Consider the following 25,099-nt stretch of genomic DNA (forward strand, 5'->3'; position numbering starts at 1 on the left):
AGTGGACCTCTATCTCTGTGCCCTTCTTGGTCACCTGGGTCCCAAAAGGAGCACTGCTTAAACCCAGAATGAACAAAGTCTCTAGAGAAAAATTCTCCTTCAGCTTTTGGTCTTCACTCTTCTAATTTCTGGGGTTCAAGTTTAGTCCTAAGAGCCAGGGAACCCACGGGAAGTCATTTCTTTCATTGTCCCCTACAACCACTGCTTTTTTATTTTATTTATTTTATTTATTTTATTTTATTTATTTTTTAAGATTTTATTTATTTATTTGACACACAGAGAGAAAGCACAAGTGGGCAGAGAGGCAGGCAGAGAGAGAGGCAGAAGCAGGCTCTCCACTGAGCAGGGAGCCCGATGCGGGACTCAATCCAGGGACTCCAGGATCATGACCTGAGCCGAAGGCAGTCGCTTAACCAACTGAGCCACCCAGGCGCCCCTTAAAGATTTTACTTATTTATTTGACAGAGACAGAGAGAGGGAGAGAGAGCACAAAACCACTGCTTTTTTAAAAAGGGAGGATATCAGAGGCGGAGACGAACCATGAGAGACTTTGGACTCTGAGAAACAAACTGAAGGTTCTAGAGGGGAGGGGGTGGGGGGATGGGTTCGCCCGGTGATGGGTATTAAAGAGGGCACGTGTTGCATGGAGCGCTGGGTGTTATACGCAAACAACGAATCATGGAACACTGCATCAAAAACTAATGATGTAATGCATGGTGCTTAACCTAACATAGTAAAATAAAATTAAAACAATAAAAATAAAAAGGGAGACTAGGAGAATATGTGTTGGTATCGACTATAGGATTCCGTGTATCCAGTATGATACCAGCGCTGAGTGTGGCTGCTCTAGGGTGCGCCTTTGGTGATGTGTGTACCTGTCCTCCCGGACGCATGCTCAGGGGCGCGCTCATTTCTGCGTGTGTATCCGCGGGGTGCCCCCGGGTGTGTCTGGGTCCCACACAGAGCCAAGGCTGCCATGAGGCCCCAGGCGGCACGCATTCGAGCGGAGCGTGGGTGGCGGGGCGCCCCAGGCGTGCGCGGCGGCGTGGACCCCGGCGCGTGCCCAGGTGTGTGCTCGGGCCCCGGGCGGGCGGGTGCCGCGTCTCGCCTGCAGGGGGCGCCGCCGGGGGCGGCCTCCGGGGGCGCGTGCGCCAGTCTCGCCGCAGATTTCCGCCCGCTGCCCGGCAGGCTGTCCCCGACCGCGCCGCGCTCTGCGGCAGGTGAGGCGCTGGGCGCGGGCCGAGCGGGGCTCCTGTCCCCGCTCCCTCCGCGCGGGGGCTTTGGGGACGCCGGGGACTCGGGGCGTCCGTCCCTGCGCGGCGCGTTGCGTTCGCCCCCAGTGCGGCGGCGGCCGCGGGAGCCGGGGAGGGAACGCGGAGGCCGGGGACCGAGCCTGGCCGCGAAGGGGCCGCGGGCGGCCTGCGGGACCAGCCGGAAAACAGTGGTGATTATCCAGTAGGTAGTTTTAAAAGACGAGCTCTCCGGTGGACGGGGGCAGCACTTCTCGGAAATTCGGTCTTTAATTCCGGAGATTCCTGTTTGTGAGGAAGCCAAAAGCTGCCAAAGAAATCCAAAAAGTGGCATTTGTCAGTTTATGACCTGAGGTTTCTCTGGAGCTGTTAGGGACACGTCATGTCTGAATCATGGGGAGAAATGTCTCTTGCTGCCCTAATGAGCACGTCTGGTTATTGCGCTTTCACTCCGTTGGCCAAAGATAACTCGGTGATGGCCCGTGAAACCCTGTCAGTGCACAGTTTTTTTAAACGTACCTTCTTGACTCCAAGCTTGCCTTATTAAATAACTGATGAGAAAATGCATGAGACTTGTAGCCGCTTTTTTTTTAGATTTTTTATTTATTCATTTGAGAGAGAGCACAAGCAGGGGGAGAGGCAGAGGCTCTCAGCTGAGCGGGCAGCCCCACCGGGGGATCCATCCCAGGACCCGGAGGCCAGGACCGGAGCCCAAGCAGACGCCCAACCGTCTGAGCCCCCCAGGCACCCCTGTAGCCACTTTTTAAGAAGCAGATCATTCTTTTTGCCAAATGTCCTAGGGAGAAATCATGTATTAAAAACTAAAGGACAGGGATGCCTGGGTGGCTCAGTGGGTTATGCATCAGACTCTTGATTTCCGCTGAGGTCATGATCTCAGGGTTTTGTGAACGAGCCCCAAACGTGGAGCCTGCTTAAGATTCTCCCTCTTCCTCGCCCTCTGCCCCTCCCCCCCCATAAAAAAAGCAAAACAAAACTAAAGGACACCTCTAAATCTGTTGGATTGACCTATATAAAGTGTAGGTCTCACACTGTCCTCACACTGTACTTTTTCCTATAACAGAAGACTATTCTCCCTGGTCTCATTCAATTTATTGAAATGCTAGTATGGAGAGCTCCTGCAGTTTGCCCTCATTTTCCCAAAATGCCTTGTTTTCCTGAAATGACTCCCAGGAGAAGCCAGAAGTTCCTGAATAAGCAGACAACCCTGGTAGAGCATTTGTATTTCAAAAGCTGAATTTGTAAAGTTAAATTAATTTCTAATTGGTGGATTTTTGTTCAGAAATATTTTGGACTAGTTGACCTTGCCAACGCGTGTCTTAACTGTTAGCATCAGACCTAGAGAGGGTGGTTATTCATGCTGGCCTTAGCTATTGGGCAGCAGGAAGTACAAGAGAACAGAGAAGCTAACCGTTTTTAAAATTATCTGTTCATTTTTTTTTTTTTAATCTAGTGAGATCTCTTGAAAGTTCCAGCCTGTGTCAGCTCTTCTAAGTGGAGTCCCTGGAAGGCTTTGTACCCACAGTTAGCCAGGTGTTTTACCAGGGGGTAGGGCCCCCTGCAGACTGGTATGGAGGGGGATGAAGCATTGTTTGCAGAGGGACAGGTCCCAAGGAGAGGCGATGATAAGAGGACACATTCAAGCAATCTTAGCATTCTTCTCTAGAACATTCTCTATTAAGGGGCAAACCTTAGCAATTAGAGATTTTATTAAGAGAGCACCAGGTAAACATGACCAGCCTCTTATTTAACAGAAATTCATTCTTTAATTGAAGGTCTCACTCTTGTCAGTGAAGCTGCTCAGGGCAGGATAGCTTTGTTTAGGTTGGACCTGGCCTTGGACCTGAGAGCTGTATAGGCAGAGCTTACTGTGCACAGGGTGTTATTATAACTCCTGCAGTGGAATTACAGAAACGACCCAGTTGCTAGGAGTCTTGGGGTTTGTATGGCATTTTGAGGTAACAGACACAGTAAGGAGTTGAAATGTTAAGGATGAAAGAAATTTCAAAGAGGCAATGGTCTGTTGGGGCACAGCGAGATGAATTGTCACTGGAGGACCTGGCTGGGGTCACATTTGGGCTGGACTTTGAGCAGGGAGTAGAATTTTGATGGGCTAAGGAGTGGAATGGGGCATTCCTGGTGGCAGACACCATGAACAGAAGTAAGGAGCTTAAAATGTAACTATGTTCAGAGATAGAGGAGCAAAGGGTGTGCTGAGGCCGGACTCCATGTCAGAATGGGTGAGGTGGGAGGCCCGCCTGAAGAGAAAGCCTGTTTGGCTGTAAACCCTACTTTTTTTTTTTTTAAAGAAGGGGTGGGGCAGAGGAATAGGGAGAGAGAGAATCTTAAGCAGGCTCCACAGTAGGCATGGACCCAGACACAGGGCTTGATGTCACAGCCCTGAGATCAGGACCTGAGCCAAAATCAAGAGTCGGACGCTTAACCCATTGAGCCACCCAGGCATCCTTATGAGCTCTACTTTTTGATCAAGGTTTGGGGTTTTTTTCCTTTTTATTAAAGCAAATGCAAAAGCAGAGGAAATAGTACAATGAACCTCCCCATTATATTTCCACAAATAGATCGAACAGTTTGTTAAAACAATTTCTTTGGCCATTATCTGCTTCATCTTTTTTGTTGTGGAAGCAGTTTAAATTCCAGATGCCGTATCACGTCGCCCTTAGTGCAGTATGTGCTTCTAACAAAAGGTCTTTTTCTCATATAGCCTTAATACCATTGTCATCTCCTGATTGTATTGACAGTAATTCCATAATGTTTTCTAAGACCCAGTCCACAAAGTTCCTTGATCGCCTCAAAAATGCACTTTAACAATTGGTTTGTGTGATTTGGAATCCAAACAAGGTCCACACGGGGTATTTTGTTGAGTAGCTGTTACCTCTTTTAATCTAGGACAGGGGTTTGGCAGACTTTGTGAAAAGCTCCAGACACTAACTCCCACAGGCTTTGCTGTCTGGTCTCAGTTGCAACTACTCAACTGTGCGTTCCTGCAAAAAGTAGCTATAGATGATATGGACGTGAATGAGCGTGGCTGTGTCCCAATACAGTTTTGTTTTCAAGGCTTTTTGGTTTAAACTCCACCGGTAGGCTGGACTTGTTTGAGGGCCGGGGTTTGCTGACCCTGGTCTATCACAGTCCCAGTGAGTTCTTTAATGCCAATGATTTACTGGTGGCCCTTGGTTGTCTATAAATGCCTCACATTCTGGATTTATTTGGCTTTTTGTGTAGTATGGTTTAGATTGCTCCTCTATCCCCTATATTTCCTCTAAGCTGGACGTTAGATCTAAAGGTTTAGGTTAACTAGGTTTGGTTTCTCCATTTTTGGCAGGTGATTTGAATTGTTTTTTAATATAAATTTATGACTTTAAAAGACTCAGAAACCCTCATCCAAGAGGCTCAATATTCCTGAAATGGGCTTTGCCTGATGGCTGAAAATACACTTTTTTCTTTCTCATTTTATTTTCCTTACTTGAAGGAGAGGATATGGTTGCTGTTTCTCAAGGCAGGTTCTCAAGTTGAGAACTTTGAACCCCTCCGCTACGTCAGTGGTAGCTCTGCTCTGTTCAAGCCACCCTGTGGCCCCTCGGATGGTGGACCACATTTTCCCACTGAATGGAAATACCTTCCTTCCTGGGCCCAGGCCCAGGGTTTCAGATGCCATCCAGCAGGGGCTGGGTGGTTTGGTTTTGTTTTGATGCCCCTGGTCTCTTAAACACTCAACTCTCTTCACTTGCCCTCCTCTTCATCCCCCGTCAGGACTGAGAGCTGGATACCCGGTCCATGGTCTACTGGTCACGCTGTGAGGTGTGAGTACTTACCCTGCTGTCCCATTTGGCAAGGATTCTGAAGTCAAAGGCTTTGTAAGCTTTCACACTTCCTATGGTGCTGGATTCCAGGGCGACCCAGTTTTGGAGAAACAAGTTTACGGGTAAGAATTGTTTTTTCTTCTGTCCTAGTGTCTTCCTCCTAAATCCTGGAGCACCAGAGGAAGTACCTTGACAAAGGTGACAAAGTACCGTGTCACTTGTGGAAGTCCTTGTCTTTCTGTTGTTTAAGGTTAAAGGTGAAACTGTTCATCCCTGTACTCATTTTTCCAGATAACATGTTATTGATCTTTTTCTTATTGATTTGTAAGAATTCTTTATACACTGGAGATACTAATATTTTGTCATATGTGTTACAACCGTTTCCCCCATTTTTTAACTTTGTTTACAATATTTATGCTCTGCAGAAAATTTAACTTTATATAGGGAAAAAAATTCCAGTTTCCCCTTTATACTTCCCTCAATTTATGTTTTGCTTAGAAAGACTTGTCCATTTCAAGATTGGTTTTTTTTTGAAAGAATTAATAACACAGGTAAATGAATATGTGATGAGAACTAGGAACATGTGATTCTGTAAAAGAAGAATATTGAGGGGCACCTGGGTGGCTCAGTTAGTTAAGCATCTGGCTCTTGGTTTCAGCTCAGGTCATGATCTCAGCGTCATGAGATCAAGCCCCACATTGGGCTCCACCCTCTGTGTGGAGTCTGCTTGAGTTTTTCTCTCCCTCCCCTCCGCTTGCACTCTCTCCCTCCCTCTCTCTCTAAAATAAATAAGTAAATCTTTAAAAAAAGAATATTGAAGGCGGGCTCTTTCTACTAGATCATATAATACTGAATTGATTAAATGTTGGTGTTAAGTATCACCCTACATTGATAAGTGTTGAAGTTGGGATTTGGGTGTTTGGAGGATCATTCTTTTTTTTTTTTTTTTTTTTAAGATTTTTATTTATTTATTTGACAGAGAGAGACACAGCGAGAAAGGGAACACAAGCAGGGGGAGTGGGAGAGGGAGAAGCGGGCTTCCTGCAGAGCAGGGAGCCCGATGTGGGACTCGATCCCAGGACCCTGGGATCACGACCTGAGCTGAAGGCAGTCGCTTAACCAACTGAGCCACCCAGGCGCCTGGAGGATCATTCTATCATCACTTCTGTATAGATTTGACTTTCCATAATAAAAAAGTTTTTCTTAAAAAAAAAAAGAGTAGGGACGCCTGGGTGGCTCAGTCGGTTAAGCGTCTGCCTTCAGCTCAGGTCATGGTCCCAGAGTCCTGGGATTGAGTCCCGCATCGGGCTCCCTGCTCTGCGGGGAGCCTGCTTCTCCCTCTGCCTCTGTCTCTCTCTCTGTCTCTCATGAATAAATAAATAAAATCTTTAAAAAAAAAAAAAAAGAATAGTAGGGGGAAAACCATCTTTGTCCCATTTGTTCATATTCAGCAACTATGAAGCTTCTCTGCGTTGAACACTGGGGCTGTTGTGTTAAGAAATGCACAGGATCTTGGAACTTAGATTTCTCACATGGGGGACAGGTGTTAATGCTCGGTTAAGGGCAACAACTCCTTTGTCAGACCACCTGGCTTCAGATCCTGGCTCTGCCACCTACCAGCTGGGTGATTTTGACCTTTCTAATTAAAAAAAATAAGGGATAATAATTATGTCTACCTGATAGGCTTGTTGGGAGGATTGAATGAGAAAACCCATGAAAAATCCTTCTTTAGGTACTTAGTACTTAGTAAATGCTCAATAAACGTAAGCTCTGAAGGAGAGAATAGCTGCAGTCAAGCAAGCACTGAGCTGGAGAGGTGTAGGTGCCGAGTGAGTGTATGGAGTGGGGGGTCATGACCTGTCCTGGGTAAGTAGGTTTGGGAGAACTTTTCAGGGGAAAAGACCTTTGAGCAGAGATGTGAGATGTGGAAGATCTTGTCTTTTAATTCCAAGGAAAATACGCTTGCTTGGTGAGGTGAGAGAAGGGGGTGCAGGCGCATGCAGAGGCCCAGAGACCAGGAGCAGGGCTGCCTGGTGCTGCCAGAACAAGGCTTAAACAACACACACACTTACTCGTCCTACGGTTCTCTAGGGCAGAAGCCAACACGGGTCTCACTGGCTGAAATCAGGGCGTCAGTGAGGCTGTGTCCCCTCCGGAGGCCCTGGGGGAGAATCTGTTTTCTCGCCTTTTCCCACTTGGAGAGGCCACCGGCATTCCTTGGTTCATGGCCCCCTCCCTCCACCTTGACAGATGGCATTTTGTCCCCTTGCCCTTCTGCCATGGTTACAGCTCTCTCTGCCCCCAGCCAGGAAAGCTGCTGCACTTTGGAGGCCTCGTGTGGTTAGATCGGGCCCATTTGGATAATCCAAGCTGATTTCTGCATTTTAAGGCCCTTAACATTAATCACATCCCTTATGCCATGCAAGGTAACATGGTCACAGGTTCCGGGGATCTTTGGGAGGCCTTCATTTAGTCACCTCACCTTGTGCTGCTGTAGCTGCTGCAGGATCAGGGCAGCGCTCCAGACATTTGGGACCGTCAGATAGTTCTTACCAGGCGCTAGTAATCCCCAGGGTGTGGTGCCTCAGCTCGTCCCTGCTGACACGGTGACTCTAGACCCTTGGGTACCCTCCTTCAGCACTGGGAAGAGAGGCCTCTGGGTGAAGGAGACAGATGAGCTCCACTGAACAGCAGTCAGAACCCTTGACTCACTCCTGTGCCCCATCCTCCCCACGGGTCACTCCTGCCTCTGCGCCCCGATGGGGCCATTGTTGCTTGTGGCTTGTGGCCTTTTACTTTTCTCTGCTATTTTTGCCTGTGTAGTTGTTTTTGCACACTAGCCTTAAACGCCGCTGGACTATTTCAAACAAAATTCATGCTAAACTATTTAGCATTAGATGAGAACCTCATTTTGATTCCCACATAGCATCTTCCACTTAATAGGCCACCAGTAAGAAAGATATTTCCAGTTGGTTGAGAGTGTTATTGGAACTCTGATATTTTGAGTTAAGTCAGAATAAATTAGAGTGACAAAGAGTAAATTAGACTTCTCCTATTATGCTGTCCTCTCCTCCATGTGTTCATATTACTGCATCTATCTTTAAACTTGTGAGTGTTAGTTACCTCTTCTGATGTTGTCACCTGCACTTAGGAGTACACAGCAGGTTAGTTAATGAAAATTATTAGTATTTCTTCAACTCATGGTGATTCTACTAATTTATGAGCATTAAATGAGATTTGAGAAGCATTCTTTAAGCCATTACTTGCACCATCATGAAGCCCTTAATTGTGAGAAGAATCACAACTGCCTGGACTCTCTCCCTCAACTTGGCTTTCTGTGAAGTTAAATACAGAGTATAAAAGCCTAGTAAAAACTATAAGGGGAAATCACAATTGACCCTTGAACAACACAGGTTTGAACTTTGTGAGCCCACTTATATGCAGCTTTTGTTTTTTGATACAGTATTTGTAAATGTACTTTTCTTCCCCATGATTTTTTAAATAACATCTCTTCTCTAGCTTACTTTACTGTAAAAATACAGTATAGGATACATATAGCATACAAAATATGCATTATTTGACATACATGTTACAACTAGGGCTTCTGGTCACCAATAAGCTCTTAGTAGTTAAGTTTTGGGGGAGTCAGACGTTATACTGAGATTTTTCGAATGCAGGGTATTGGTGCCCCCAACCCCAGTGTTGTTCAAGGGTCAACTGTAGTGTATCTTATATATGAATAAAGAACAGTTAGGGCATTTTGGGGAGTATTTATGAAGATTAAGTCACTGTTTTTTTCTCTCTCAGCATTTATTATGAACGTACTCAAAAGGAGAGAACAGTAAACCTTAAACCTTCATGAACCCACACAGCATCAGAAATCCATGCACCATGCTGGCTTTGCCACACTGTTCCATTTGCCCTTCTCCCTTTGTTTTTTTGAGGGTTTTTTTTTTTTTTTGAGGTTTTTTTTTGCTTGCTTCTGGAGAATTTTGAAGCAAATGCTAGAAATCATGTCATTTTATTACTAAATATTTTAGTATGAATTTTTTTAATGTTTAGTTTTTTACGTAACTATAGTTCTACCTAACAATGAATGAAACATCCTTAATATCATCTAATACTATATTCAAATATCCCCATTTGCCTAAAAAGGTCTGTGCAGTTGGTTTATTCAAACCAGAGTCAAAACAAAGCCCATTCATTATATTTGGTTTTTACATCTCCTAAGTCTCTTTTAATAATAAATATTGATGTATGCCAGGCATTAGCTTAATTCAGAGTTCTCTTATTCTTACTTTTACCTCTTATTTTTAACTGTTTAGAGTAGTTACATACTCTCATATTTTCATTATTACTAGAATTTATATAAAGTAAAATTGGCCTTTTTTCTTGTATAATTCTGCAAGTTTTAAAATTGATTGATGTAACCCTCATCACAGTTCTTTTACAGAACAGTTCTACCACCAAAAAAAGCCAGAAAACAAAACCAGAAAATACCAAGCCCTCCCTCATTCTGTCCCATTGTAAGTCAAACCCTTCCCCTAATTGCTGACAACCCTTGACCTGGTCTCCATCTTTTTTTTTTTTTTAAATATTTGTTTATTTACTTATTTATTTATTTGAGGGGGGCGGAGAGAGAGCATGAGGTCGGGGGGCAGGTCAGAGGGAGAAGGAGAGAGAATCCCAAGCAGATTCCACACTGAGTGCGGATTCCAACGTGGGGCTTGATCCCAGGACCCTGAGACCGTGATCTGAGCTGAAATCAGTAGTCAGATATCTAACCAACTGAGCCACCTAGGTACCCGGATCTGTCTCCGTCTAGAAAAGTTTTGCCTTTTCACATGTCACATAAATGAAATTAAATAGTATGCAACCTTTGAGACTGGCTTCTTTCACTCAGACAACATCTTTGAGATTCTTCCATGTGTGTATTCTTTTTTATTGCTGAGGAGTGTATTCCATCTTATGGGCATACCCCAGTTTATGGATCCATGTACTGTTGAAGAACATCAGATCCTTTACAGTTTGGGGGGGATTATGGATAGAGCTGTTACAAACATTGGTATATAGGTTTTTATGTGATCGAAATTTTTCATCTTTTTAGAGCAGATTCCCAGGAGCAAAATGGCTGGGTCATATGGTAAGCGTATGCTTAACTTTTTGAGAAACTGCCAAACTTTTCCAGAGTGCCTGTATCCCATCATTTTGCATCTCAACTAACAATGTACGAGAGTTCCAGTTGCTCCGTATTTTTGTTAGCACTTGATATTGTCAGGTTTTTTTAATTTAAGCCCTCCTAATAGATGTGTTTTTTTTTTAATTATCTGATTTCAGTTTTTTGAGTATTATGAAAAGTTAATAACTCTTGAATAAATTACTGAATTAAATTTACTTTATATACCTGTTATAAAAACTATTTCTGGTTTTCTGGTGATATTCCATATTTAAATATGGTAAATATTCTATATGGAAAATATTAAAATCAGAATGTTATTTAGAGAGGAGACTTTAAGTCTCACCAGTTGACACATCGTATTTGGCAGAGGATTACAGAATAGTATCTGAATACATTTTGCAGTGATCCATTCATTATATGCATCTTGTGCATGTCTCATTTCTATTTTATCATTGGTAACCAATAGTGCCATAACTGCTTTTCCCAGTTTTCTGTTAGGTCAGATTGATCAGGGACGGGGGGCTCCTGGGTGGCTCAGCCAGTTAAGCTGATTCTTGATTTCATCTCAAGTCATGATCTCAGGGTGGTGAGATGGAGCCCCACATTGAGCTTTGTGCTGGGCGTGGAGCCTGCTTAAGATTCTCTCTCTCTCTCCCCCTCTGCCCCTACTCTCCCCCCACCCCTGCCTCTAAAAACAACAACAACAGCAACTTTATTAAAAAAAGAAAAAGATTGATCTGTGAATAGTAAATTACATGAGAGCAGCTGGATATAAGCAGAGAGCTCAAGGAAGAAAACCATTTGAAATTTGTTTGTGAAATAAAGATCATGGTCCTCTCTTTGGATGGTCTCACTGGTCGCTATTGCCTGAAAGTGTGGAGTTGCCTCCAGGATTAATTACCTAAATGTCATTGCTAATGTTGTTGTCCCTCCCTTCTCGAATTAGATGAAACTGTGGAAGTCTCAGGGTGGACAGGGTCGTTGCTGAGGGACGGCCCTGTCACGTCTCACCCATCAGCTGCTATGGTTTGAGCTTCCAGTTGGTAGTATCATTTAAAAACAGAGTGGAAATTACCGTCATCTAGAATCTCTCTTCGACTTCTGAAAAGTTGCTGAAGAGTTAGGCCTATTGAGAGAGCTTCCTCTGTAACACAGGGGCGTTAGAAAGAAAAACTAAGCCTGACAAAGGAAGATGGAGGACAAGTTGCCGATGGGCTTGATGTTGTTGTGGTACGAAGCCTAAGAGGCCAAGTGTTAGGAAAATTTGGTTCAAAATGTAAAGAATGGGAGGGTTTCCATGGCTAATTCATTTTTGGTTTAAAATTTACAGTAATTGACCCTTACGTTAATTGGGATTGGAATAAATTAAAAATAGTGAAAGAATAGGAAGGTTGTTAACCTTCATTGGACCTAAGTCTTTGTTTTGTTTAAAAACTTATTATAGATGTTGTTTAAACTTTATCCCTGTTGGTATTAATAAAGTGCTATAAATGCGCATATGTACTGGGGGAGTGGAGGAAGGGGCAATAGACATGTATTGGGGCCTTAAGTTGGGGTTTCAGAATACCAGACTAATACACGTGCTGCCCCCTGGTGGCAGCGTATTAAACAGTGCCGTTCAGAGGTGAGGCATTCTGGAGAGCCGAGTCCTAGTTGTACAAGAGGATTGTCGGGGGAATCAGGAGATGTTGTCTTTCCGGCTCTGTTCATAATTGTTACCTGTACGACCTTAGGCAAATCATTTAGTATGATTACAGCCTAGATTTCACTTCTTCACCTTTAAAATGTAATTTTGAAAGTTCTTTCCAGCTTTCACATCTTGAAATTCTCTGACGGTAATAACCACATGTTATATACCGAAAGATGTCGAGTTTCACTTTTTCCTTTAGCAGCTAAATCCTAACAAATCCCAGATATTTATTTAAGAAAGCAGACTCTAGAGTAACTCCTGAGGCTTGATATGGAGTCGTCTCTGCATAGATTTATCTGTAGCATAGTCTGTCATTAATCAGTATGATGATCCTGCATGATGAGGAAAGCTTACAAGTCATATCACCTAAAAGATAATTTTATTTTTTATTGTGATACAAAAATAACAAAATTTACCACCGTAACCATTTTTATGTGTACAGTTCGGTAGAGTTAAGTATATTCACAATGTTGTACAACACACCTCCACAACTGTCTCCTCCTGCAAAACTGAAACTGTGAGCCTATTAGACAGCAACCCCCCTCCCCCAGCTCCTAGCAACCACATTCTACTTTCTGTCTCTGTGAATTTGACTCTTCTAGGTGCCTCATGTAAGTGGAATCATACAGTATTTTTCTTTTTGTGACTGGCTTATTTTATTTAGTGTAAGGTCCCTAAGGCTTGTCCATTTTGTAGCATGTGACAGCATTTCTTTCCTTTTTAAGGCTGAATATTGCATAAAGATACCACATTTTATTTATCCAGTCATCTATTGATGGACACTTGGGTTACTTCCGCTTCTTTGCTCTTGTGAATAATGCTGCAATGAACAAGGAGGTGCTGCGTCATTTTTAGTCTACAGTGTTTACTAACGCAGTGAGGGTTTATACAATTATTTTCCGTGCATAAAAGGTTAAACTTCATTATCAAGAACACCATTCAATCATGGTAGAAAACATGGCTTTTTGTGTGGATGAGTAAAAAGGAAGTAACATTTATTGGACATACAAACTACATGCCAGGCACTTTTATATCTGTGATACATTCTGTTGTTTAGTCCTTAGAGTAATTCTGTGATTTGCCCTTCTCTTGGAAGGGGACTAATACTTACTAAGTCACTATGTGGCAGAATTTTTATATACGTTATTTCATATAATCGTCATATATTAACCCTTGAGGTGGGCATTATTCTCCCCATTTTTTAGGTGATGTAACTGAGGTTCACAGAAATGAAACACCTTGAACAGGTCACATAGCTAAAGGGTAGCAGGGGTTTACCTGACCGTGAGGTGAAATGCATCTATTTCAGAAGTATATGTGTTCCTCATACACCATGCTTTCTCCTGCTTCCAGAAATAACACTGTACATCTATGATCTGAAGGATGTTGGAACAATATCAAGAAATTACACTGCTATATAATTTATAAATAGAAAAACTTCTGCAGTGCCTTTCCATTAAATAGCAGTTCTCGGGTCTTCCTTGCAGAGAAACGGCATTGATTCAGATGAATTCATCTGCAGTGTATCAAGGCTTACCTCCTGGGTGATTTTACAAAATAAGTCTCCCTAGGACTTTCAAAAGAGTGGTTCTCATGTGTCAGCCCCCCCCCCCCCATTTCTGAGGTTATCTCCCACTGTATTATTTCCCCCTTTTTCTTTTTCCCTTTCCTTTGGCTTGGCAGAGAGCTTGGACCGGTTTCACTTCTCTCTGCCCGCATCTCTCTTGAACTGTGTGCTGGTTGGGGTTGGAGTTTTGATCTACTCCTTGCATAGTGTTCTTACACAGGTAAAGGGCTATAAATGTCCTCAGAGGTGGTGGTTTTCTTGGAGTGTCAGCAAGCTCTCGTAAAGGCCCCTTGCACCATTTTCTCACATATGGGATGTTTAGATTAATAGAGAAGTAGTGATACAGCAGCTGAGCACCATTTAAGCTTCTCTAAGAGTTCCTGCCCTTAGGATGACTCACTGTGGGAATTTAAAAACCTAGCGATAGGTGAGAGTCGACAATGCTTCAAGGTCTTCAGTTATTCCTGAAAGCAGGATATCGGCCAGTAAGTAAAGAAGTGGGAGTGGCAGAAATTGTGGTCACTACCCAATATCCAGTCTCTCCTTCCTTAGTTACTGATCCGCAGTTCTATTCAGAGTGACAGTGTGCCTTGAGTTATGGTCAAGGACAGGATGCAGAAATCTGTGGGACTTCTGGGAAGTTTTGCAAAGGAAGGAGCCCGAGTCACCTGGCAGTCGGTCCTGTTCCTCACCCTGCCCTTCATGCTTCCCACTCCTGTGCATGAAGACATTATGGCCAACGGATTGCCAGCCATCTTTTCGCATTAGAGGACCTTGAGAACGGAAGCCACATGCTAGCAGCAACGCAGGAGCCTGGTGGCCCCCAACTCTTTCCGTGCTCTCGTGAGTGCTCCTGTGCATTGCAGCTTTGCAGCTCCTCACGTAAGGAGATGAAGTCACTGTCTACACGCCTTGCATCTGGCGTGGGGAGTCCCAGGCTGAGTGCGGCGAGTAAGGCTCTCCTTTCAGTGGGTCTTCTTGATGTGGCATGTCCGAGCCTGAGTGGCAAGAGGACGGCTTACCTGCAGGCGAGATGGTTGTCACTGAATTTGGAAATTAGTTACATGTGCAAAGATTGACCACATAATTAACTGTACTAAAGATAATGTGAGTCAGTTTGCTGCTGTTGAAGGGAGTTGCCAGTACAGAAATTTCGAGAATTAGGTTGAACCCTGTGCTATGAATCAGGTCAGGTGTGTGGATGTGAACTCATGGTTTTCAGTACACACTGATGTAAATATGTATGTATGTATTTATGTGTGTGTGTGTTTCTGTGTTTATATATGTAGATAGACATGTATGTATTCCGCTGAGGGAGTCTGGGCAAATAACACCACAGGACCAACAGGCACACTTCACACGCAGATCTTGGCTTCTAAATACCATTTTCCACCGCAGGTAGGAACAGAGCTCCTTGGGGAAATGGCCAGTTCCAGGCCTGGGACAGAGAACGTCCAAGATGAGAACCTCTTGTGCCGGAAAGCAAGGAGGTACACTCTGAGGACTCAGTGGCAGAAGCAGTTCTGCTCATGAGGGAGGACTGCACAGGGGAGATGACATTTGAAGTGACCTGGATACCTTGAAGGATGAGTAGGATTTTGCCAGGCAGCATGTTGAGGAAGGAAGAAGTTGCTTCAGGGCAGCTTTATGAGTGAAGAAGGGGACAGATGACACCTGCCACAGAGCAGTATAAGGCGTGGCCTACATGTGGCCGAAGAGAAAAATGGGGCTGGACAGTGATTGGCCTGTGTGAGCCACAGGCAGAAACTCAGACTTGACTCTTCTGAATGTGTTGTCTACAGCCACGTAACAAATGACCCGCAGTATCAGTGAGTGCGGACAACATGCATTATTCCCCGGTTTCTGCTGGTGAGAACCTGGGAGCTGTTTGGCTGTGTGGCTTCGGGGTCTTAGAAGGCTGCAGTGAGGAAGGGTGTTGGCCGGGTTTTGCTCTTCTCCAGACTGACTGGGGGAGGATCTCGCGCACGTGATAGCCAGCAGGCCCTGGGCCCTTTCCAGCTCTGGGCAGAGACCTCAGTTCCGCTCGCATGGGTGTCTCCTCAGAGAGTCTGATAGCATGGCAGCTGGCCTCCATCACGGCGAGGGGTTTGAGGGAGAGAATGCACCAGAGAGCCCCCCGACGGAAGCCACAGTTTTCATAACCTCACCTCAGAAGTCACAGCATCCTCTGTATTGTGTTCCCTTGAAGCAAGTCACTAAACTGGGTCTTTGCGCAGCGGGCAGGAATCACACAAGGACATGATCACGGGGGGACAGGATCGATGGGGCCGTCTGACAGGGTGCCCCCCAGAGCCCAGGCTGGGAACGGGGAGGGCACAGTTCTGCACACGCCTGCGGGGAGGGTGGGGGAGGGCAAGCCGAGGGGCAGTGAGACCATTTAGGAGGTGGCCATCCAAGATGATAAATTAAGGGACCTTGTTATCAATACCCGGGAGCGGTCAGGGTGGGAAGAAGGAGGGCTTGGGGCACCGGGTGGTGTGGTGCCTCCCAGGTACGGGCACGCACGGGGCCGCCGCAGGGGCTGCTTTCCCATTCCGTATTGTTCAGATTGGTTCGTGGACCTCAGTGGTGAGAAACCAGCTTCCGCAGAGAGAGTTTTGCAGGAAACAAAGAGCTGCTGGGCAGTTACCTCGTTTTAAAAACACAGGCTCACGTTGTACCAATCCCTTCCATTTTATCTCACACAAGGGGCAATGGAAGGTTCCTTGGCTCGGGCGGCTGGACTGCACCAGCCTTCACAATTCTAGCCAATCCCTCTTGGCGGTCAACGCTGTGATCTTTAGTCAGGGCCTCTGAAGGACGGCTTCTCCTTCCTGACATCCCCCCTTTGTTTGAAGTCTGACCTGAACACCAGTGACTTTAAAGAATGATGTTTTCACGGAGATTTGGTGTTTTTTAGTTTCAGGCCTGGCATCAGCAAGCCAATCTAAACAAGATCACTGATCCTGCGGGTTATGTGGCTGTAGACAACACATTCAGAAGAGTCGAGTCTGAGTTTCTGCCTGTGGCTCACACAGGCCAATCACTGTGAATTTGGGGAGTAGACATACAGGGCCACAGGACGGGGGAGGGGAAGTGCCCAGGCGATCACTTGTGGAACATTACAGAGAGAGCAAAAGCCCTTCAGGTTTACTTCACTCCAGTCTTTCCCTTGCATCATTGTGGTCAAAGTTAAAAACAAGCCTAAAGACTGTCCTTTAACCCTGGGTGATTCCTGGGAATTCAGCCGCCTGAGGGAGTGGTTAAATCATGCTTCTGCAGGGTGTGAACCAGGCCCCTGGGCTTCCCTCCCCCATGGAGGCCCGTCGGCCGCCACTACGCGGGGCACACCCGGCTCAGAGCCTGCAGGAGCCCTGTGCTGTGTTATGCTGGTGACAACAGGTGTTGAAAGTGAAAAATGTAATTTATTCCACATTTTTAGCATGATTATTCTTGTTGCCTAATATTTGTACTTAAGACGGACTTCGAATAATAAGAGAGTAAAGACATGACGCTCCTAGAACATTTGTGTTTGGTGATACTATTTAGGGAATGCTCTCACAGTTACAGAAAATGATGGGGCACTTTAAAGGCCTAATACGTACTGAACGTGGAAGGGACCACCTTTTAGTTTCCTAGGATCGTTTTCTATATTATCTTTATTTTTATGTATTTTATTTTCCTTTTTGTGTCACTTGGACAATTGAAGCGTTTTATTTTTAAAGATACAGGTTTCCACACGTTTTAAATGTTTAACATTTGGAAAATTTGCTTTTCTGGTCAATTGAACTTTCCATATAGATGAAGGTTAAGCAAAAATCTTTTCTAGAAAATCTCGTGAATTAGTATGCCTTCCCTGTTTTTAAAGTAAAGAGAGCATAGTGAAGCCTCTTTCACCCCAAAATTAGTAATTCTAAAGTAGCATCAGCATAAAACTAAAGGACCTTACTTACAATAGGAAAGATATGGAGGGCGCCTGGGTGGCTCAGTCGGTTGAGCGACTGCCTTCGGCTCAGGTCATGATCCTGGAGTCCCGGGATCGAGTCCCGCATCGGGCTCCCTGCTTGGCGGGGAGTCTGCTTCTCCCTCTGACCCTCCCCCCTCTCATGTGCTCGCTCTCTCTCATTCTCTCTGTCTCAAATAAATAAATAAAATCTTTAAAAAAAAAAAAAAGAAAAAAAAGAAAAAAAAAAGAAAGATATGGAAACAACCAAATTGTCTGTCAACAGATGAATAAAGTGTGTGTGTGTATAATATTCCGTTATACATATATTATACATACATAAAATGATGGAATTTTATATACTATTATTCATATTAGGTGTATTATATACATATCATATATGTATATTATTCAGCCGTAAAAAAGAAGGAAATCCTGCCATTTGCAGCAACATGGATGGACCCGGAGAATGTTACGCTAAGTGGAATTAGCCAAACACAGGAAGATAAACTCTGTATGATGTCACTTATATGTGGAATCTGAAAATGTTGAAATCGTAGAAGCAGAGGATGGAAGGGTGATTGCCAGGGACTAGGGGGAGAGGGAAATGGGAGCTGGTGGGCACAGCGTACAAAATTCAGCTGCGAGGAATCCGCCCTAGGGATGCACAGTGACCCTGTGGGGTGAGGGGTGTGGTAATGAGCTTGATGGTGGTGATCATTTCACAATGTGTACATGTGTCAGATCATCACTTGTATACCCTAAATATGCACAGTTTTAATTTGTCAACTACAATAAAGCTGGGGGGGAAATCCCTGAAAGACCCTTCCCTAAGTGGGAAAGACTCACTGAGAAATTAATAGTTTCCCAAAAGATTAATCACTAGAGAGCTTTTTAAAATGTTGTATTTTAGGGGCTCCTGGGTGACTCAGTCAAGCATCTGCCTTCGGCTCAGGTCATGATCTCAGGGTCCTGGGATCGAGCCCCACATTGGGGAGCCTGCTTCTCCCTCTCCCACTCTCCCTGCTTGTGCTCTCTCTATCTCTGTGTCTCAAATGAATAAATAAAATCTTAAAAAAAAAAATTAAAAAATTAAAATGTTGTATTTTATTATAAATACAGGTTCCTGTTTCCAACTTCAGACTTACTAAATTAAACTCTCTGGGGAAGGAGCCCAGAAACAGATATGGTGAAACTTCCCCTGTGTTTCAGGAGCTCAGCCAAGTTGGCTCTGCAGACCCCAGGCGCCCCTCCATTCACCCTCCCCTCCCCGTCAGGCCCTGTCCTGGGCTCCTGCCAGTCCCACCTTCCTGGGGGGGCAGGTCCCGCCCATCTCCTGCTGGGAATGCCACCCCCTCCCACCCTCCTGTTTCTCTCCAGGATGACCTTTGCCCTCCCTTCAGGGTAAGTTCCCGTCCAGATCACACAAAGAGCAGAATTCATCTCTCCCTTTCTGCACAGACACTGTCACCTGGTCACTCAAGACATTATATTCTAATAGTATATTGTATGTGTATCTTTTTAAAGATTTTAATTTAGAGGTTTTTTTTTTTTAAAGATTTTATGTATTTATTTGACAGAGACAGCGAGAGGGAACACAAGCAGGGGGAGTGGGAGAGGGAGAAGCAGGCTTCCCGCAGAGCAGGGAGCCCGATGTGGGGCTCGATCCCAGGACCCTGGGCCCATGACCTGAGCCGAAGGCAGACGCTTAATGACTGAGCCACCCAGGCGCCCCTAATTTAGTTTTTATTGAGGTGAAATTCACATAACATAAAGTTCACTATTTTTAAAGTGAAGAATTCAGTGATACTCAACACTTTCATAATGATGTACGACCACCTCCATCTAGTTCTGGAACATTTTCATTGCCCTGAAAGAAAACTCCATGTACGCTCGACACTCACTTCCCAACCCTCATTCCCCTCAGTCCCTGGCAACCACATGTCTGTGGATGATTGACCTGCCCTGGTATTTCATATCCTGGAATCCAATGCCGTGTGATCTTAGGTCTAGCTTCCTTCACTTAGGATGTGTTTCAGGTTCACCCACGTTGTATCCTGTGGGGGCTCAAGCAACAGAGTGTATGGAGGCGGGAGTCCAGGGCAGCGCTGGTTTCTCCTGAGGGCTCTCTCCTGGGCTGGCAGACGGCAGCCCTCTCCTAGTGCCCTCACGAGGCCGCTCCTCAGCTCCAGCGTCCCTGCTGTCTGTGGGTCCAGCTTTCCTCTTCTTCTAAGGACACTAGTCAGACTGGATTAAGGAGGCTCAGCCTGAAGACCTCATTATAACTCAGTGACCTCGTTAAAGACCCTGTCTTCAAATACAGCCACATTCTGCAGTGTGGGGGCTTAGGGTTTTAACCTATGAAATTGGTAAGGGGGGCACAATTCAGCCCGTAACAATCAGTGTATCTTGTTTAAAACTTAGTTTTTACGCCACTTTCCACTGTTGAGTTCTCTGAGCACCTGCCCCACTTTCCTTCTAGACTTTAGGCTTGAGGGCAGAGCTCATGTCTGTCCTCACAGCGTCAGCAAGCTCTGGGTGGATGCCAAGCACTGTGCCACTGTCCAGACCCAGGACAGGCAGATGAGCGATCACTTTGTGTCCTCCATCTGCAGTAAGTACACAATACGTGTGTCTCCGGTGAACTGATGATCCTTGTAACTCTGGTTGTCGGAGAAGGCAGTTTTGAACTAAATACCTACTTGGAAATTGTTTCGTTGTCATTTCTTTCTTTCTGATCAAAATAGAGAAAAGAATTGGCTAATTGAGAGTTCCCAGGACCAGGCAGATGTACTCATTCATTTTCTCCACACATGATGTGTTATGGGGAACAAGTTAAAAATGTGTCACTTGTCCTTCAGGAATTGAATGAGAGAAAATAACCAGAACGTAGGGCAGCACGTGGCCAGCGCGCCCAGATGCAGAGAAGGCTTTGGACAGAGGCAGGATCTGAGCTGAGATTTTAGGGATGGGTTGGATGTGGCCAGGAAGGTGTGCATCTGGTGGGTCAGGTACCCATAGAAGAGTAGGATTGGGGGGAGCCGGGGGGGTTCAGGGAACAGCAGCAGGATAGGTTGGCGGGGTTCAGGCTATAATTACAGGGTGGGAGTGCAAACAGCCGGGCCGGGCGCAGGGCTGTCCCGAGAGCCGCCTGGAGCCCCTGCGCCCCCCTCAGGGTGAAGATGGGGGGCTGGGGCTCCTGGAAGGGAGAATCCCGGTGGGGACTGCAGCTGTTTGGAGGTGGGTAAGGGCTTGAACTCCGGAGTCAGACCGGCTCTGCTATTTACAGCGGCGTGACCTTGGTCAGGTCAGCACTGTTCAGCTGCACCCTCTGTCTCCACGCCTTCAGGGGCAGAATGGACAGGAAGGAGCGCACTTCACAGGTGTCCGTAAGGCTTGAATCAGCTAGGGTGTGTCAGGTGCTTGGAAGCACACCCGGCTCCGTGTGTGGGCGAGGTGCCCACTGTGATTGTTAGTCACACCAGGCTTGGAGAGACTGGTGAGCTTTCAAGGAAATACTGCTTTTCTTGCGAAACTGAAGTGTATTTGTGAGCATGGAGATCAAGATGTCAGCCTCCCCGAACTTAGTTGAATAGACTGTCTGGAGTATTTATGTCAAGTGTACGCGACCGGAGGACTGCACGGGGCGGGCAGGGCTGGTCGTTTTATGGAAAAATAAAATTTCACAGTGCTTCTGTGTGCATCCAGTAATTTGAGCATCATGGCAGAGACGGTGAGGTAGGCAAGATGGGTGTTTCCTCCCTGTGAGGCTGAGTGAGGTCCCCCAAGGGCTGCCCCAGATCCAGTCCTTTTGAATCCGACTACGTCACACGGCTTGGGAGAGGACCCCAGGCAATAAGCCTCTGTTTCCAGTACCTACTCGGAGCAGGGAGACTCTGGAGAGTGATCTTTTGAGCAGAATTAGTGTTTTTCTATTTGTCTATTTCCTAGAAAGTAACTCTGCTATGGTCTGAATGTTTGTGTGCCCCCCCAATTCCTATGTTGAAATCCTAGCCTCCTTTGGGAGGTGATTGGGTCACGAGCGCGGAACCCCCATGATGAGATTGGTGCCCTTACAAGGAGACCCCAGAGAGCTCCTCCGGCCCCTCCCCCGGCCCTCTCATATGCGAGGCCACAGTGAGAAGATGCGACCCTTGAGCCAGAGAGTGGCCCCCCAGACACGGAATCTGCCAGAGCCTCATCTCGGGCTTCTGATAGCCTCCAGAACCGAGAGGAGTGTGTGTTGTTTATAAGTCACCCAGTCTGTGGTATTTTTGTTATAACGGCCTCAACTGACTCTCGTTTTTTGGGTACCTCCACGCACGGGGCTCCATGCTGGGTGCTTCACTTGTGTTATCTCGGGGGGGGGGGGGGGCGGTGGCCCACCCTACCTCTGTGAAGTGCTACTGTGTGATTGGACAGAGAAGGAAACTGAGGCTCAGAGGCTCGGTCATTTCCAGTGTCACTGCCCAGGCTTGTCAGATTCTGAAGCCAGTCCCACAACGGGCAGTGTTTCTGCCCATCTCGGCGCCCTGGGGAAAAGTGTGAAAAGCACCCCCAGGAAGCAGCATCGCTGAGTTCTAAGTAAGGGAATGTTTACTGCAGACTTGTTTTTATTCTGGAGATAGCAAAAGGGGACCACTTGGAGAATGTTTGGCCTCTGAAAATCACATTTTGAAATAGGCACCATGTCTCAAAAGAGCCCTCACTGGCAAGACAAGCTCTACAGTGGGTCAGAAATGGGAGTAATGGAGCAAAAGGTAACAATCAGGAATAAGCAGCTCTCTGGGACAGTTTGTAACTAATATGGAAATTTTGCTTACATGAGAAAATGAGAACCAAAAGGAAATATAAAACAGAGTTCAGGGAAGTTTAGATAATTAATGGTGAGCTCAAGGAGGTTTAGATCATTAATGGCAAGTTAATAAGAAATATAACTTGAAATACTGAAACAGAATTTAAAATGTTCCAGGAATATTAATGTTTAATGAGACAGGTGAGTATAGTCAGGAGCTTACTTAGGGGTGCAGAGTCAGGGAGAAAGGAGGTGCTCCTTGGGACTGGGCAGATGGGACAGTGTGACTGTTGGGTGGTCTGGGGGCATGTTGTGATCAAACGACCCCCATCATCGTAAGCCCTGGAAGAGATGGGGTGGGGAGGGCAGCCTGCGCTGTCAGAGACATTCTGCATAGCAAAGAGTTTCCCCACATCTACATCAGTCTCGTTAGCTCGCATGCCCTAGTGCTTCAGAAAACCTCTGCACTGTATTGTAGGACGCTGTGTCCCAGGCGCACGTGCACACACACACGCACCCACACACACACACAACTTGGACAAGAGTCTAGGAAAACAAAGATTATGTGAAGAAATGGAAATGTCTATAACAAAAAACCCCAGGCAATCAAAGGCTTAGAATGAGGTCAAGTGATGATGGGTGTGTGTTTGGGGTGGGGGGCGGTTGTTATTAGGTGAAAACAGTAGAAACGGGCATTGTGTGTCTGAGGCCGAACCAGGTGCTCCGTGTCCTTATGAAAGCTTTGCAAGGGCCTGGCTGAGGAAGGGGTTTTTCACCCAGCCAGGAAATGGGTCATTCCTGGTGGGGGCTCTGGAACTTGAACCGGGGGCAATTCTGCCTTGTTTCTGGATGTAGACTTGAGTTAAGCTGCCCTGGGTAAAAGCTAAGAAAAAGAGAATATAAAGAGACTTCTCAGCCACCTTTATTGAAATTGGAACAGAGAGGAATGGATAAATCAGTTTGGGAAAGATAAGGCCTGACATTTATGGAGTCTTAACCTATTACAGAAAAGCAAGTCCAGGGGCGCCTGGGTGGCTTAGTCCCCCTTAGCATCCGACTCTTGGTTTCCTCTCAGGTCATGGTCTCAGGGTGGTGAGATTGAGCCCCGCGTCAGGTTCTGCCCTCAGCACAGAGTCTGCTTAAGACTCTCCCTCCCCTTCTTAGGTGCCTACCCCCATGTGCCCTCCCTCTCTCTCTCTCAAATAAATTAATAAACCTTTTTAAAAATAAAAAAAGAAGAAAGGTAAGTACAGGGGCGCGTGGCTGGCTCAATCAGTAGAGCACGTGACTTTTGACCTCGGGGTTGTAAGCTTGAGCCCCATGTTGGGTGTAGAGGTTGCTTAAAAATTTTTAAAAATCTTAAAAAAAAAGCAAGTATAATCATAGTAGATAAAAGGACTTTGTACAAATATTGATGTTTGGCCAGTCTTTAAAAAATAAATTGTCTTTATTGATTTATGTGAGATGAAATTCACCTATTTAATATTTGAAGTTCAATAATTTTTTTTAAAGTTCATATATACTCATGTACTCACCACCATAATCAGACACAGAACATTTTCATCAACCCATAAAGTTACCTCCCACCCCTTTGCAGTCAACTTTCACTGTCCTACTCCCGGCCCGAGCAGCCACTCCTGTTTTCTGTCCCTATGATATGTTTTTTCCAAAATGTCAGTAGACGTTCATCAGATAGCATCTAGTCTTTTGCATCTGGCCTCCTTCACTCAGCATATGCAACTGAGATTTATCCATATTATTACACCTATATTCCTCAATGTTTTAACGCATTCTCAAGTTGATGGACATTTGGGTTGTTTCCAGCTATTGCCTACTGTGAACGGAACTGCTGTAGACATTCATGTACAGGTCTTCATGTAGGTATGTGAAATTATTTACCTTGGGCATATTCCCAAGGGTGAGATTGCTAAGCTGTATGGTAAATATATGTTTAATTTTTAAAGATAGTTTTCCAGAGTTGCTGCACTGTTTTCTGAAAGCAATGTATAAGGGTTTCAGTTGCCCTACATCTTTGCTAACACTTCATATTAGTAGTCTTTTCAATTTTACCCATTCTGTGATGGTATCTCATTATAGTTTTGCCTTTCCCTAATGACCAATGACAGTAAGCATCTTTTCATGTGCTTATGAGATTCATATATCATTAGTAAAGTGTTTAAGTCTTTTGCCCATTTTTAATTGGATTGTTTTTCTTCTTCTTGAGTTTTAAGAGTTCTTTGTAGGGGCACCTGGGTGGCTCAGTTGGTTAAGCGTCTGCCTTCGGCTCAGGTCATGATCCCAGGGTCCTGGGATCAAGCCCCGTGTTGGGCTCCTTGCTCCGCAGGAGGCCTGCTTCTCCCTCTGCCTCTGTTCCACTCCCTCTGCTCCAACCCCTGCTCATGCTGTATATTCTGGACGTGAGTAATTTATCAGATACATATAGGCATACACTTTTATTGCACATCACTTTATTGCACTTTGCAGATACTGCATTTTTTTTTTTTTTTAACAAATGGGTTTGTGGCACCCTGTGCCAAGCAAGTCTGTCGGAGCCATTTTTCCAGGAGCATTTGCTCCCTTCATGTCTGTGTGTCACATTCTGGTACCTCTTGCAATATTTCAAGCTTTTCCATTAATATTGAACAGCTGAATGATGCAGGGGTTAGGGATGCCCACCCCTTGCACAGTCCTGCACAGACCAAAATCTGCATGTGACTTTTAACTACTAATAGCTTACAGTTATCAGAAGGCTTACTGATAACATAAACAGGTGATTAATATGTATTTTGTATGTTACATGTATTACATCCTGTAGTCTTGCAACAAAGTAAGTTAG

The 25,099-nt window shown here is 45.3% G+C and overlaps 1 protein-coding gene across 7 annotated transcripts in view; it reads left to right on the forward strand.

Moving 5' to 3' along the window:
• The first annotated feature begins 929 nt into the window (after positions 1–929).
• Positions 930–25,099, forward strand: part of GGACT (gamma-glutamylamine cyclotransferase) — a 71,703-nt gene continuing 47,533 nt past the window's right edge. For 2 of the 7 annotated variants that reach the window (XR_008505712.2, XR_010409926.1), the window contains exons 1-2: positions 1,085–1,220; positions 5,040–5,211. The gene's annotated coding sequence lies outside the window, so the exon portion shown is untranslated. The other 5 variants (XR_008505713.2, XR_008505714.2, XM_045869661.3 and 2 more) reach the window with 5 other exon arrangements.

This window comes from Mirounga angustirostris, unplaced genomic scaffold (assembly GCF_029215605.1).
Source record: "Mirounga angustirostris isolate CCGP_5_RB_7025 unplaced genomic scaffold, mMirAng1.0.hap1 SCAF_3, whole genome shotgun sequence".
Classification (NCBI taxonomy): Eukaryota; Metazoa; Chordata; class Mammalia; order Carnivora; family Phocidae; genus Mirounga; species Mirounga angustirostris.